General features: G+C 46.5%; 1 protein-coding gene across 6 annotated transcripts in view; it reads right to left on the bottom strand.

The window, feature by feature from the left end:
* apba1a (amyloid beta (A4) precursor protein-binding, family A, member 1a) overlaps positions 1 to 16,756 on the bottom strand; it is a 64,903-nt gene that overhangs the window by 30,517 nt on the left and 17,630 nt on the right. For 4 of the 6 annotated variants that reach the window (XM_064296871.1, XM_064296878.1, XM_064296872.1 and 1 more), the window contains exon 2: positions 10,570 to 10,794. The gene's annotated coding sequence lies outside the window, so the exon portion shown is untranslated. Of the gene's footprint in view, positions 1 to 10,335; positions 10,463 to 10,565; positions 10,795 to 16,756 lie in introns of all 6 variants that reach the window. The other 2 variants (XM_064296875.1, XM_064296874.1) reach the window with 2 other exon arrangements.

Here is a 16,756-nt window from a genome sequence, read left to right as displayed (position 1 = left end):
ACGCCTCAGACCTCTGTATAACTGCAATGATGGAACTGTACAATTCCCCTGTAGAGACTATACTTCTAATCTCTAATTGGAAATACAATGAAATCCTGGACTAAGAACATTAAATCTCCGGTGGAAATTGCCACTGAATCGCCAACGCTGAGATTCCTCCTTCGGTGCAATAATGGTGTAATCAAATATCAGCACAGCTTGAAGAAGCAGCGCATTTTTTTTCTCACGCCATTGACTCGGCTTATTGACAAACAATTGCCTTCTTCTTTAAAATTCACCAGCCTTAGCCTTTAAGACCCAGAGGGATTTCAGGTGCGATGAGAACCATGGCTGCAACAACCGGAGCTTACTGTCAAACAGCACCTGTACAAGAGGGGTGGGGGGAGAGAGGAGGTGAGAGCAAAAGAGGGTGGAAGAGGAAAGAGAGGGGGAGGAGAGAGATTCCCCTGCACCAAAAAGCCTTCTGCTTTGATCTTCTTCACACCACTGACACCCCCCACAACGGATGACCCAGAGGTAGGGGATTGGCCCAGACGAGGTGGGGGCAGGGATTTTAGGGGGATGGACGCAGGGGTTGTGAGAACCTCACACCGTTCTCTAACTACAGCCGTCCCGATGGGTCCTCAGCTCTAACTCCCACACAACCCCTTCCCAAGGATTAGAACTGTAACGGGCAAGAAGTAGTGCTTTATGGGGTAACTATAAACAATGATAACTGCATTACATATCATTAATAATACATTTATGATGGTCATTCAACAAAATGCTTCGTAATAATATTATTAGGAAGGAGTCCATCGGGTGAGATTACGTCAGCGGCATGCCAAATTGGAAACTACCCTGTTACCACGGCGACATTACTGAATAAAACTTAGACCACAGAACCAATTAATTAGAGCGTAGAAACCCTAACCTTCTTCTCTTTAGCCCATGTATTAACACGTAATAAGTCTGAAGCCATTAACAATATATCTTCCATGACATTATGAATGCTTTATAAACTGCTACTAGCTGTGTGATACTCCAGTGTTACCAGCCAGCTGTACAGTCAATTACACATATGAGTTATGCAAGCTGCAGTGATGATGATGATGATAATAATAATAATAATAATAATAATAATAATAATAATAATATGGTGGTATATGAGAAAAATATGGTTGGAGAAAAATAACAATGTGCTTCAAATCAAAGCTGAAGCACTAAAAATAGGGGTTTTTCAGAACAAGTGAATCAGTAATGACGGATTGCAGGGAGGAGAACGTGGGGGAAACACAGCACCGCTGGAGCAGCGTGGAGCTGAATATTTTAGAGGGTGATATAATAATTCTATTTCTGAAGCTAAATTATGCTCCGAGTGGGAGCTCATTACCACCAAGTATTTTTCCGGAAATAAAGACCAGAACCAAAGACCACATTAACACAGGTGACCGGAACAAGCAGCATTACATTTACATTTGATTAAGTCATTTATGAGACTTTCTTATTCAGAGTGACTTACTCAACCTCCCTTCCTTTACATAGAATACATTTATACAGCTGGATATTTTTTAATTTTGAATCAATTCAAGTTAACTAAGCACCTTGGTCAAGAGTACAACAGCTGTGCCCAACCTGGGAATTGAACCTGCAGCCTTCCCTGGTTGAAATATCTGTTTCCTGTGATTCTGAATTTTCTGTGTTTCTGTGTGAGTTCGTGTGATGTGTACAAACTTGGTTGAGTGTGTTTGTGTGAATATGTACTGGATCTTTGTGCGTGTGTGTGTATGTGTGCAGTAAAAGCTGTGTATTTGCGTTTACCTGTCACTGCGTATTTCTGGGTGAATGTGTCAGTTAATCAGTGTATACATGTGAATGCATATGTGTGTGCATACAGATGAGGAATTAATGAGAGGCATGTGGGTAATTTATTTATCTCCCAGCAGGGGGCGCTGTGAGTGAGCGGTGGGACTCCAGCAGAGAACAGCTCAGCCAGCGGGAGGCCAGGTGAGGCTGTCACACAGTGACCCCCTCCCTCTCTGCCCCCCCACACCCCCACAGCTCAGAGGGGTGCCTGACTGTTCCGTTCCCGTAAATAAAACTATCCCGTCGCTGCGGCGATGGGCCGCCGACACGCTCCGGTTAATTAGCAGCTCCTGGCTGAGCCGTGGGGCTTGGGATGATGCAACCAACCCAAGCTCCGCCCCCCTGTGTGAGAAATGGGATTGGCAGGTCTGACCCCACCCCCTCACTGCACGCCGAGCCTCCATCGTCCAATGAAGACTCTGAATCGGAAATATTTTTCTTGGTTCCTCTATCTATTTATTTATTTATTTATTTATTTAGGAAGTGTTCATGTAGGCCTTCATGTTCACTGCTTGCCAACTGAGTTACTAAAGTAACTTTGCTATGCTATTCCATGAGCATCACCTGACAATGAATGAGCTCGTTTTGAAACACTCGACTCTTTTAAATGGCTGCAGTCTCCTGAAAGAATGGTTGCTTTCACCACAAACTGCATTGCATTCTGGGATCATGTTAAGTAGAGAAAAGTAGACTAGTCTGGAACAATCTCACAGAGGAGAGCTCTATGTCCCTCCAGCTCGAGCTCACAGAGGACCACTGTTCATCAACCAGCCAATCAATTGAACATGCTCTACTTGGCAGCCAATCAGGCACCTGTACTGGTGGGACATCCAATCAGGTAGTGGCTGATCTGTGAATGCTGGGCTTGGCTGGACCCACTTGCTCAGCCAAAATTCAGCTCACATCCAGCTGCATAAATCAAAGGTATGAAAAACCCTAAGCAGTCAAAGGCAGTCTAGACAGGCATGTCTGCTCAGCAAATAAACTGGGTAGTCCTAAATAACACTGATACTAGGGTCATTTCTCATTGGCTGAGAAGGGGATGATGTCACTCAGACTGTGAGCTGGGTTAGGGCCGCAGAGCAGGGACGCTCAAATCGGGGCCTCGCGGTCAGCAGTGCTGCTGCTTTTCCGTTCCGCACGACAGATCCATAGTCTATTAACGTCCCTGATTGGCCGGAGATTGCATTTCACCCGGTGCGTCCGGTTTAAATCAGCCCCTGATTGGAGGGAATGAAAACCAGCGGCATTACTGCCGGCCCTGATGGCCAGTATTGAGTGTGCCCGCTGTAGAGCCATCATGGCCGAATTCCGCTGATTACATGGCGCAGACAGGCCTTTTAAACTAGAGAGAACCATGTGGAAAAAACCAAGCACACCACTAAGGAAATGTATGGAGGCTGTGAACACTGCTGTCACAACCCTGCATTATAAGCATTCTGGTGAAAATGGCGTCCACAGACCATCGGACAGTGTTATTATTCACGTGAATATTTTGGCAACACGGTGACACAGTGGTTAGCAGTGTTGCCTTGGTGCCGGTGTGGAGTTAGCATGTTCTCTCCGTGTTCTCTTTATTTTCCTCCAGGTATTCAGGTTTTATTCCAACATTCCCAAAAAAAGACGCATAGCTCAGGGACTATGGATTGCAGCTCGTCATTGTAAATGAGAATATGTTCTCAGTTGACCATCCTGGTCTCATTTTTAAAATAATTTCAAATAAAGGTTTCATAAGCACCTTACAAAAAGAAAAAGCTTCTTTTTTTCCCCCAACCTAAAGGAGCAATGTAAAAGGCACAGAAAGGTGTTTCAGGAAAGACTGGCTGGACATGGATGAAGATGAGGATGAGGATGGGTGAGGATCGCTGTGGAGGGGAGGACAGGAGAGCACACAAGCGGCGGTAGAAAGTGTTCCCTGATGAGATTTACCCACAATCCCCCTGGGGCCATTTCTGTGCTCACCCTCGTTTCACCTTGCATCTCCATGGTTACAGGGAAACATAAACAGACTTTGCACATACATCAAGCACAAACACGGTCTCCCGCTCCCTCACATACACAGCCACCCACACACACACACACACACACAGACCGGCTATCTAAGGCGTATGTTAAGGTGCACTGACTGATCACAGGGATTCCAGTCATGGCACAAGCCAATCTGCCCGTATGCAAATCGAATTTGACCAGCGATTTTCTGCGCACGGATTGGATTATAAAAGCCCTCCACTACAGCCCTAATTACCTTCCCTGAAATAATGAAAATGAAATAACAATTAGGCAGCAGGGTCAAGGGCATTGTGCCTGGTCTATGGATATGAAGTATCATCCTCTCATCTGTTGATTTTAATAGGCATGCCGAACGCAGGGTTCATAGCAGCCTGTTGGATTACCCAACACAGGCACATCAATATTCATGAGGCTTTGCACACGGCCAGGGCCGCCCAATCATCCGCCTCCCTGCTGGGACCAAAGGGCAGCGAGTCATCCATATCCATGGCAACCACTGAACCAATGCAATCGGAACCTGAAGTGATTTCCCCCCCTCCCCCAACAAAAACAAAAACAAGTGCTGTTACTCTATTCAGACAATATTGTCAATGAAAACTACAATTATTAAAAGGTGAAGGTTAAACAAAGACTTAATATAATCTGTTATGGTTATTTAAACAAATAACAGATTATATTACAACTGCCAATCAGGGCGATCACACCAGGAGGGATATCGAGTGTAATGCTAAATATTCTATTCACTTTCAGCATTTTACTCATCTTAGGAAATTTAAATGACACTTAGAACAGTGGTGCTAGATAGCTATCTGCCTATATCAGAGAATTAAAAAAATATTTACTGGGGGGAAATGAATAAATGATGTTGCAATCCCAAATAAGGACCACTGATTCGACGGCTACTTATTTTTGTTTAATTCCCTGCAGTGTAGATTTTATAGCGAATGCTGCAGGGCAGGGGTGTTAAACCCTCCTGGTGGATCACTGTGTATGCTGGGCCTGATTAAAGTATATTAAATGGGTGCTTAAATTATTTCTAAATTTCTTCATTAAATTTACCTCACACAGGTAGCCTATTACAGGTACTTTAATGCAGGTTTGGCTTAGTGATTTAGTTTTAGTGCACAGAGGCCCACAGTGGCAGCAATTATGACGCCACTTATTTCAACTGTCAGTCTATAATATAATCAGACGGAAAACGTGACGTCTTTCCTAAGGAATGATTTGCCATTTTGGGACATCACAGGAAAGGTGGGGTTTGGGGGGGAGAAATTACCTGGGGGTTTGCTTCACGCTCCTGAGAGGCATGATGGGTAATTTCCTCCAGCGAGCGGAAGCGATTATCCTCACTGCCCCGCGTAATTAGTCCAAGCCAGCGCAGAAGTCGCGGAGAGCGCTGACTAATCTGCTCCCAGCTCCCAATTCCGTAATTGGAATTTTGCTTCCCAACACCATTCCAAACTAAAGCCCCTCACATGGCTCCACCGCAGACACGGAACATCCAAACCTGGTTTATTTGGTGGGTGGGGAGGTGGGTGGGGGTTTAAACTTTATTTTATTTTTAAAAAATTTTTTAACAGCCTTTGAAAGTGAAGAGCTGTTGGGCTACGCAGCTTCAAGGACGGGCACGGACAGGCCTGGCCTTTATCAGAGCCGAGCCTTTACAGGGGGGGATAAAACGCTGTCGATTTAAACCTAAATGGCGGGCGGATTGACTAGCTGTCAAGCGAAACCGGGGAAAGACGCGATTAAGATCTGAGGAGGGATAAAACCCCGGACACATCGCTGTCCTCTGAGCTTAAGAGTCACCTTCCTCTCCAAGGGTAACAGGAAACTGAATAAATAAACAAACCAGGCGATCGGTTGAAGTGACCAGTTGGACACACAGTATCAGCCTTACCCACACACTGAGCGTGTGCGGTTTGTACGATCGGGGGGGGGGGTGGGGGTGGGGGGGGGACAAACAAAACAAAAGCACTGGTTTAGATTTCCAATACTTGGGCACTGAAGGTTTGTGAGAGCCAAAAATAGCTCGTATGACGTTAGCTAATGTGTGTGATGAACGGGAAATGTCCCCTGTGGCCTTGCAGGACGTCGCATTGGCAACGGCGAGCATGATGCAACGGGAGACTCCACCCAATAAGGATGAGGAACAGAAAGAGAGAGAGAGATAAACAGAGAGGGAATTAGGGGAAAAGAGAGATAATAACGACCAAAGACAGAATACGGGAGATAGCGAAAGAAAGAGAAGAAGAGAGCGCGAGAGTGTGAGAGAGAGAGAGAGCGAGTGAGAGAAGGAGAGATAAGCGGTACAAAGAAAATTCTTGTTCCAAATGTGAAAGGACACTTGTACGTTGTCCGGGGTGATGGTATATGAACAGCCAGGCCCTTCCGGCACATTCCCTCCACTGCACCCGCTAGCGCACAGCCCCGCCGCGGCGCACTCATCAGGGTTTGTCCTGAGGCCTGCGGCACGAGGAAGCACAGCGGCCCTCGCTCTCAGCGCTCTCTTCTCCAGAACATTCTGCGCTTCGATCTGCCGATCACAGACAGCATCGACAAAAAATTAAAACACATTGTCAATCTGTCAAACATTTTTCATTTTGTGACAAATACGGCAAAAGCTGTCAAAGTCACTCCAGCTACCGAGACATGGTCTCCACCTCATGGGCTGAAGCTTGTGATGTGATTGGATAACAAAAATGTGGGAGGAGCATCAACAGCCCACCCAGGAAGGGGAAACCTGAAGGAAGACAGAGAGGAAGTCTTGGAAAGCTGGTGCAGTTGGTGTGTGTCAGCAAGGGGTTCACAGGAGGCTTTGAGCAGATCACCAGGATGAAAGAGGGCGGGGCGGCACACACAGCTGGAGATAACGAGAGACCGCGGACAGTAACAAAAAGAATCCAGCAGGGGGCGTAGGCCGAGCTCTCCCCCTCTGCAAACAGACTGCCTCCACCAGGTTAAAACAAGCAGCTTTCTCCCAGCCACACCATCACCCAGCTCAGCGTGTTTCCCCCTGACACTCATGGGTGGAAATCCATTATTATTCCATTCTACGCCCACAGAACGCAGCCACAGGAAATATTTGTTTGTTGTTTCGTTCAGTCTGGCTTGGACACACATGCCTGAGCTCAATCAAAATTTACCCCTCAACTTTGATTTACAAATGAATTACAAAAGACCTTTTTTCCCCTTCACAAACACCGCTTGAAAAGATGATTATGGATAATTGCCAAAAAAATGTGTTTTAAATTATGAGTTGATGAATTATAAATGATAAATGCTGATTGCAGTATCCAGGCCACGGAATATATATACGGGAACATCATGAAGGAATCATAGAGGGTGAACTTTCGATGACACACAAGCCGTGTCAGGTACAATCTCTCAGAAACCCAATCCCGGGAGGGGGGGTGGTTCCGTACTGGGCCCAGACGTCTACTCCACCTGACAGTCCCTGCTCGTCTCCCGCAGCGGTAATGGCACCTAACCCCGCTCAGCAGCCGAGACGCCACCAGCAGGCAGGCCCACAATGCACTGCGGCATCCCTTCAGGAGTGCTCTTATTAAAGAGGACAATGGATGTCACATCCAACAGACAGGGCTCCGTGAAACAATGCATCAGCCTCACGGTCAAAAGAGAGGGAAAATGAGTGGCTGTGAATGTACTAGGGCTCAACTGTCATCTGTATTAACCGTCGCGCGCGACATTAGCAGCTCCTGATGTTGGTACTTTGGGTTTAATCACAGCCTGTACGCACAAGATATTGAAAAATGTCCGAAGGCCCATTGAACCGAGGACCAAGGAGATGAAAGCAATGTGAGTCACGCTTCCAAAAAAACAAAACAAAAAAAAAAAACACATGTTGTAGCCCAGTGTAGCTGTACTTCCAAAGCTTGCATCCGGTCTGAAACACTCACTGAACACCTGAACTGAACACAGCCTTACTTTGGCTGCGAGGAGGATCAGTGTCCACCAGGTGTCTGCAACCTTCATCCTCAATGCCATCACCTTCATCATCATCATTATTGTAATGATGCATCAGCAATGTTTGCTCTGCTGCCCCTGCTTCCCACAGCCAATCAGAGAGCGGGGAAGTGGAGTATCCCAGAGTACACCACAATGCACTGCATCTCAAAAGCGGACTGAAATTGCCTCCAGCACCAGGAGGGTCCGATATTCAGTATCTCAGATTTTTGCAATTCCGCAAAAAAGTGACCATGAAATGGCCTCGGAGGTACCTGCTCGACAAAAAAGAACTACAAAAAAAACAGCCATTGCAGAAAACAGGAATTCCTCTTTTCTTTACACGGCTCAGAAATGCAGTGAAGAATAAGATAAATTAAACTTCTTATGTTATTCTGAATTAAAATTCTTTGCCTACTTCAGCAGGGAGGGAGCGCTGGAGCAGAGCCGGTGTGATTTCTCAGAAAGGGGTGCTGGAGCAGACGGAGGGTTTAGAGCAGAGGTAATGGAAATGGACCAATGAGCGCAAGACTTTAGGAGGGGTTAGGCGGGAAGAGGGCGGGAAATCGTGAGAATGGTTCCAGCACAGCAATGGTAGATGGGAAGTTCTACAATGAAGTAGAGGGAAGGTTCTAGAATGGAGCAGGCAAAGGTTCTTGACTGAGGCCTGCAAAGGTTCTAGAGTGATGCGAGCAAAGTTTCTAAAATGGAGCAGAAAGGGAGGTTGACTGGGCAAAGCTCCTAGAACGGACGAATGACGAAGGAGCGTGATGAAGGCAAGGTGATGTAAGCGAGGTGCAATTGATGAAGGTGGTAGAATGGAGGGAGAGCACAGTCACGGGATCTGCGGCGGGGCAGAGGAAGGGTGGAGCGGTCGGAGGTCAGCGGGCAGAGCGGGCGAGATGGCACCGAAGCGGATCAGGGCAGGGGCTCAGCTGACAGATGGACCCAGCAGTCCGTCTCAGGCGCTCGTGCCAAGGCTGACGGACAGAACCATCTGTCACGCCCGCGAGTGAAGACCAGACAGACAGCAGAAAAGGTGTGCGTGTGTGTGTGCATGTGTGTGTGCGTGTGTGTGTGTGCGTGTGTGTGCGTGTGTGCATGTGTGTGTGCGTGTGCGTGTGCGCGTGTGTGTGCGTGTGCGTGTGTCCATGTGCCTGTGAGGCTGAAAGAATGTATTCGTGTGTGAGTGAGCTTATGTGTGTGTCTACATAATGCACGTGTATGACGAGCCTGTGTGTATGGGCATGCTTGAGTTTGTGTGTGTATGTGTGTGCGTGTGTTGTTGAGTGTATGTGGTTCTGTGCCTGAGACTGTGTTGGGATTGGTGTGTGTGTAGTGTGTGTGTGTGTGAGTGTTCTTGCCTGAGACTGTGTTGGGTTGTGTGTGTGTGTGTGTGTGTGTGTGTGTGTATGTTTATGTGCCTGAGACTGTGTTGGGGTGTGTGCAAATGTGTGTGTGTGTGTGTGTGTGTGTGTGTGTGTGTATGTTTATGTGCCTGAGACTGTATAGGGACGTAGGGAACGGGACACCTCCCCGTTCCCTTGGCACCGATCATCCATCGGGCCATTACCTCCCTGGCTGCTCCTCTCCTCTTAAACCACTGGGGAGGTGAAGGCCAGGACTCCTGGCTCAGAGAGAGATAGAGAGAGAGAGAAAGAGTGTGTGTACGCTTTGGCAATATCTACACATGTATTTCATGCCAATAAAGCATTTTGAATTTGAATTTGAGAGTGAGGGAGGGAGAGAGAAAGAGAGGGAGAGAGAGAGAGTGAGGGAGAAGGAGAGAGAGACAGAGAGACAGAGAGAGAGAGAAAGAGAGAGAGAGAGCGATTCCTCTAGAGACCCTCCTCTACCTGCATCACACTGCAGCTTCACAGGGCCCAGCGCCAACTGCCATAACGACCAGCTGGCTGGAGGATTCACAGTCACCGCAGTCTGGCCTGGTCCATGGGGAACCAGAACCTACACTTACCATCTTAAAATCTAAAACAACCGCCCCACCCACGAGATACTAAGAGCGATGATTGGCCTTCTGAATTTGGGTACACCTCTCGCTAAGGTGGGGATAGGTTTCGTCACCAGGAGGTTTGAGGTTCCAGTCCCGGGTGGGGTATTTGGAAAGCGCTGTTTCAGCATGGGACCAACTCTGCTAACCTCATTTGTTTCAGTAAAAACAGACAAGAACTTGCGGGAGAAAGGAAGTTGGAAGATGTACACGAAAAGAAAAATTACTCTTTCCACTGACATTCTCACCAATGAAATGAAACACTGCATCTGTTATACAGATTTCAGTTGTAACAGCAGTATTCCTGCAGTATTGGAAAACATATAATTCCCGATGTGAATATGTGCCAGGTTGCATTTTAAAAAGAGGTGGGTCAAAGAAAATGCATTAATTTGTTCAGTGGGTATTGGGCAGAGAAAGGATGGGAACTACCGTGCCAAAACGTAATCAAAAACAGGTCCCAGAGGGTTTTTAACAATTTATGGCCCTGCTTGCATTTTCCCCACCTAGTGGTGAAGCACAGGCACTGCCGTCACAGTGGGGGAGCCGCTTGCTCAAACAGTGGATGAGGTGCGATTCAATTTCCAAGGTCACCCAGGCAGCAGCCAGTCAAAAACCCAGCCAAGATTTTCCCTGGATAAGCAAATGAAAGCCAATTATAATGATATGAAAGCCAGTGGTAACCGAACTGACAGTTGTGCTGGCACATCGGGGCGGAGAGACAGAGAGTTCTCACCTACCAGGCTCATTTACGTCCCAGCACTCCCTGGGTGAACTGCCCGACTCCACCAGCGGCAGGCTTGGGTTCGAGCTGTGAGGGTTTTTTTTTTTTTTTTTGGATGTCCTTGGGCACTCCCCCACCCGGTGTGAGCGTGCTCAGCTCTGATTGGCTGTGGACTTCCGTCTGATTGGGCGGGAGGGGCAGGCAGCCGAAGGAGTCAGCCTCTGATCAGACGGGCTATATTCTGCACAGGGGAGTAGAGAAGAAGGAAGGAAGGGAGGGAGGGAGGGAGGGAGAGGAATACGTCATGGAAAAGGAAAGAAGGAGGAGATAGAGAAGATGAGGGAGAAGGAAAGGAAGGAGAAGAAGGGGAAGAGAGGAGAAAAGGGAAGAAGATGGAAGGGTGAAAAAAGACAAGGGCAAGGTGAGGGAAAGTGAAGGAGAGAGAGATGCAGGGAGGAAAGGGAGGGAAGGAGAGAGGAGATGGTTAGAGTACAGCCACAGTCCATGGGAAACAACACTGCATATCCACAGTCTTTACCACACCTGGCAAAACTACACCAAACCTCACTATGGAAATTCATTGAAGAAAATTCTGGAGAAGACATTCGTTAAAGCTAAACAATAAAACATCGCAATACAATTCAATAAAGATAATAAGAGTGCATTTAAATTAATATGATATTTAAATCACTGTAAGTCTTCTCTGCATATTGTATAAAACTGGATAATTAGAAACGAGATCGACATTCACCGGCAGTTACAGAAAGGAAAACTAACGAGGACAGCTAATTATGTTATTTAATGCAATTTTCCTCTTTGTGGAGGTCACAAAGAAAGACAACTGACATTTTCATTCTTAAAATAAATAAATGGTAAAAGGGAAGAAAGTGACTTATCTCATGAATATTATTTTATCTGATCACATAGCCATATCTATCAAAGTTGAGATCCCCAAACAACTGGAAATTTCTAACATTAATGTATTCACATACTGCATAGTACGCCACCCTTAATTTTAAAGACTGCCGAAAATATATCTTACGTCTGGTTGCCTTAATACATTTTGAGTGCAAGACTATAATTCGTCATCCATTTCTTTCAAAATCTTTTTCAGCATTCCACGGAAAGTCCGTAATTTCGCCGACATATGACAATACGAATAAATCCATCTTCTCATTTTCTGCTCGTACTCTACGAAAAGCTAGAACCACACAGTTTGTTAAACAAGGACTAGTCCACCTGTTCCAGTCGACAGAAGCCTCTGAAATCAAATCCTGGCAGAGCAGCACAGCAGTACACATCATTCCAAATGCCTTTATTTTCTTTGACTTCAGCGCTCAATTGGCAGACAAAATAGTGCACCACAGTTTGACTGACAATACTGTTCATTTTTTAACGCGCCGTTTTGTGAGTCCCGCTTACATAATTTGCAAGAAGAAAAACAATGCCTCTATGCATCGGTCCATAAGCAAACTAATACACTATGCTTTCGATTAAAGCGCACAATTCAGAAAAAAAAACATTCAGGCCCGTGCCAGAAAACATTGACTACGTGCCAAAAAACAAAAACAAAAACTGCTTCATCGTCAAACTTATTTTTTCGCCGTCCAATTTAGTTTACTACTACATTATTTTATCAAAACTGACATGATATTTAATACGCGGTTAATAAAGCACTTCTCGTCAAAACATGGAGATACGCATGGAATAAAACCGTCTCTGGCAGCTAAATTTATCCGCCTGGTTTGTGACTGGCATATTAATGTTAATAAAATCCATATAATAAGTTTTTTTTTCTTTCTTATAAACTGTGTACTTGTGCCAGTGTGTGATGTTAATTGTTCTGTGAGTTCGGTGGATAGTTTTATAAGTAATACATAATGACACAGACCATTAAAAAGCATTTGATGAATCTGGATGCAATTCATATAGCCTAGCCTATAAATTGAACATGGCGTAAAGGCAAGCGTCCTCGTGCCGGTTTATGTGGAACAGGCAGCCGCGGATAGAGACATTGTGCACGCGTCACCATAAAACGCTTACAAGGGGACATCTGGAATGATGATGAGCAGACCAGAAGCTGAATACCCAGTTGCGCAGCAAACATATGCGTAATCTTGTCATGTAAGCTGCGCAAATCACTCCGGATAAGCAAATAGACCACGTTGAGCAAAACAGTAAAAACGCAAATCATTAGCCTTCGTAAATCCAACAGCAAGTTATGGGTCTGGACCTGTCTTAACTCAAAGGTGCACGCGGCCTTGGAAAGAGGTCAACACACGAGGGAACATGGCTTTGGCAAGCCCCCAGCGACAGCAGGTGCGTGACATGTGCTGAACGCGCCACGATTCCTTTAATGTGGGGCGCGGTTTCTTCGGGTTTTGTCCTGGAATAACAGTGGCACTTAAATCCGCGCCATATATTTTTAGTCTAGTTAATTGTACAGCTACTGTATTGTTGGAGGGCCCACGCGTAAGAATTTCACTCACTTTTACAGTTTTGTAAATTGTAAAATGACAATGAACATGGGAAAGCGCATCTCTTGGGTCCTCTACATTCTGCACCTCACCCTGGAAGATAACCGCTCCCCCTCCCCCCAGGAAGTATGTGGGGGACAGTGAGGGTAAAACTGCTCTTTATTTCCCCCCAGTCTCTTCAAACCATCAGGCTGTAGCACTATGACACTATGAGCACTATGGCAATGCGGAATGTTCCAGGGTTCTCGAGAAGAACAGAGAGTTTGTTCAGATTCACATACTTGGGGTCTCTGGTGAGCTTCGGTATGTCATGTCTCCCGCACTCAGCTTGAGCCAGAACACATTTGTTTGCGCACATTTAGAGGACCTTGGCTCAGAGCATGGAGTAGGGGAAAGATTATCATACTTTACATAAATGTATAGATATTTTCACAATAATCCCAGGTTACAAACACACACGCACACGCACAAAAGTTCATAGTTATGTTATCAATTTAAATGATAATATAACCATCATATTTGCCGCCATGTGTCTAGCAAAATTAGGAGTTTCAACAGAACACAGAAATGATCTTTGTAAACCACTGCAATGCCGTACTTGCCGTTAAATGTAAGTGTTTCCAGGAAAAGCCCCACAAAATGTCATTTATCTCAGTGGGAAGCTAACGAATAGGCTTGCTGGTGGTTGCAATTCAATGTCGTTTCTGATGTGCCACGCCTCCAAGCTTGTTAAGATACATTTTCTTTATTTGTGAAAACCCAGGGCGGATCTTTCAAGTGGATCCGTTTACCATTTCATTCCTTAATTCTAAAAAAAGGCACTCGTCAAGATAAACACGCCTCGTTTACACAGGGAAGCTAATTGGATCACATCGGCGGCGTGAAGCCTACAGATGCAAAATTAACGAGACGCATTTCAAGAGCTTGTGCCTTTCACTTTTTGTTTTTGGATTTTAATTATTTTATGTTTCGGGAATCACAGGCGTGAGAGACTGATCTGTGGAAGATGAGCATTCTCTTTCATAATAATACCCTGTGGTGAGTCAGAAATCCACCATTTTGGGTCGTTTTCACAATCTCAGTCAGTCAGTCAGTCAGACAGACAGACAGACAGTCAGTGAATCAGTCAGTCAGTTGCATGAGTGGTCCAAAAGGAAATTCATTTTCTGCTGTCGATTGTGCGGTATAAAAACAACACAATCGGTAGCAGCATCCATTTTTGTGGTTTATAACACACACCCAAGTGTGTGTGAGTGCCTTTTCATGCAAAGAGTGGCAGCGTCAATAAAGTGCTATACTATACTTATTTGTTTGTTTGTTTGTTCATTTATAGGCTTAAAACATATGCATAGCCATCACCCCTGTATATACACAAACGCAACACAGGAAGAGTATATTTCGCTGTGTGTGACAGTTGCTGTCTGGTCGGTGTTGTTTATTTCCCGCCTTCTCCATTAGGGTCCCAGCTCTTTACGAAGTGGGGACCGGAGAGGGGGGTCCGCGAAGCCGCGAGAGAAAACCGATCGTGGCCCCCAGGCGCGCGGCGGATCGATAACTCAGCGGCCGCCTCAAATGGCCGCTCGCCACATTAAACCAGACGTCCCTGCTTTTCTGGGGAGTAAACGCCGTCGTAAATATTAAAGTCCCACGTCGTAAAACAAATAAAAAAACAAAAGACGCAAAGCGAGCGAGGCAAACCAGGCGCACACCATAAACATTACGAGGGGGGGGGGGGACAATACAGGGGGAAATATTATAAACGAAAGTGTGCGGAACCTCGCCGTCGGCCCGACAGCCGTTTCTAAACAGCCACACGGCGATTGGGAACGATCTTTTAAAAAAAAGCAATAAACAGCTCTGTCCCTGGTGAGAAGACAATCCCCAGCCTTACTAGTGACGGACCGGAAGGTTCCACTCATAACTGCCTAAGGCAAGAAGTGGGACCTGCATCGTAGATGGATGGGTGTGGCTATGGCCACGGAACTATGTGTAAGGGGGGTTTTGGGGAGCACGGGGGACTGCATTGAGATGATGTACCGTTTGGTCTAAAAGTGCACAGTAAACTGACTGTTTTTATCTGCATATCATTGTTGGATTATTCATTACAAACCCCCCCTCCTTAGACTGCAAAACCAGTACCCCACCTCAGACTGCAGTCCCAGGTGATATTCCAGGGAAGCAACGTGACCGTATGAATCAGCAGTAGAGTGGAAATATTTGCAGAATGCCTTCCTTCGACTGGAGAAGATGGGCGAGGGGGAGGGGGGGGGGCTTCTGCCTGACAGAAAAGTAATGAACTACAGAGAAGAGACCTGTAAGTGGGTGGGTAGATGAGTGAGAGTGAGTGAGGAGAGAGAGGGAGATAAAGGCCAGTGAATTTCTTCTCAACTGACTCAAATCTGCTTAGTTTTTTTTTTGCTGCTTCTGAGTCACGGAAGAGCCTTCACACCACTGGCAGATTCTCTCTCTCTCTCTTTCCCTCTCTCTCTCTCTCTGTCTCTGTCTCTCCTGAAAAACTGACTGCATGATGCGTGCCACACACAACCCGACACCTTTTCTCAGGTCTTCCTGGTAAACCCAAATCTGACGGGACGCAGTGCCTGCCTCGTGCTTCTGAACAGACTGACCTCAGGTCCGTAACAGGAGGCAGAACGTTTTACCACATCAACGGTCACGGGAACGCGAGCGCGACACAAAATGTCCGCGGACAACCGAGCGGGGGTGCTCCGTTACACAGAGTCCTGATTGGAGGAACGTGATGTCATCGTTTAAAGACGCTTCCGGAACTGTCACAGAGGTGTCAGCCCCACAGGTGGCGGTGCAGTGGCGTTCAGAGAGGCGAGTGTAGCACATAACTGCCAGTTAAAGGCTGTGACGTCACCCCCTTGAGAACCACCAGGGACACAGTTATCTTAGAACCTTGGTCTTTAGCTCTTTATGGTATATTTCCATGTGTGGAGCAACCAGCTGGGGCTAATGTTCAATACACACTGTTCCAGCAGGACACAAAGGTTCGACCCTACAAACTGCTAGCTATGCCGCCCAGACATTCTCCCGTAAAATGCTACGTTTCTTGTGCACAGTAAATATGAAGCTTTTGATTTAAAAGCCTGTCCATCAGCCGCCAAATGAGAGTGGCGACCGTGCCATGACAGTCACCACTCCACAACTATCCAACTCATCGATAAGCTATCTTTTAGTTCAGCCCTGGATAGTTCTGCAATTTACATTGAAATGCCACGAGAGCTTGGAAAGATATGGATCTTGCAGATTAGTGTTCAGAAAGGTCAGCCAGGGCTCCTCTGGAAAGCACAGACAGGTCGTTATCAGGGAGCGCATCCATCACGGGCACAGCGGCATGAATGTCATCCCGCGTTCGCGGGTAAGGACGAGAGGCTGGCATTTTAATACGCTCCCAACGATCCCGCCCGCGAAATCACCGTGGAAACCTTCTTCCAGCCAAAACAGCGAATACGAGTGTACTTTCAGAAGGCGGAGGAGGAAGTGCTGGGAGCAGGCCGTCTCCCTCTCACGAGCTTCCAGAATAAAATGTGTCTGGCTCGTGAATCCAAACACAAAGGCCTGTCGGAGGTCTGTTCTTCAGTGAAGCACGCAGGAGGAGATCAGGCCGTTTCCCCCCCCGCAGACAGAAAAATGGCGACGATTCTCCGCGACGGTCCGTTTCACTGGGCTCTGACACGCAGGGCACCCTGGGAAATTGGGCAC

The sequence above is a fragment of the Anguilla rostrata genome, chromosome 10 (assembly GCF_018555375.3).
Source record: "Anguilla rostrata isolate EN2019 chromosome 10, ASM1855537v3, whole genome shotgun sequence".
NCBI lineage: Eukaryota > Metazoa > Chordata > Actinopteri > Anguilliformes > Anguillidae > Anguilla > Anguilla rostrata.
Note: the sequence above shows the minus strand (reverse complement) of the source record. Positions and strands in the feature narration are given on the sequence as shown.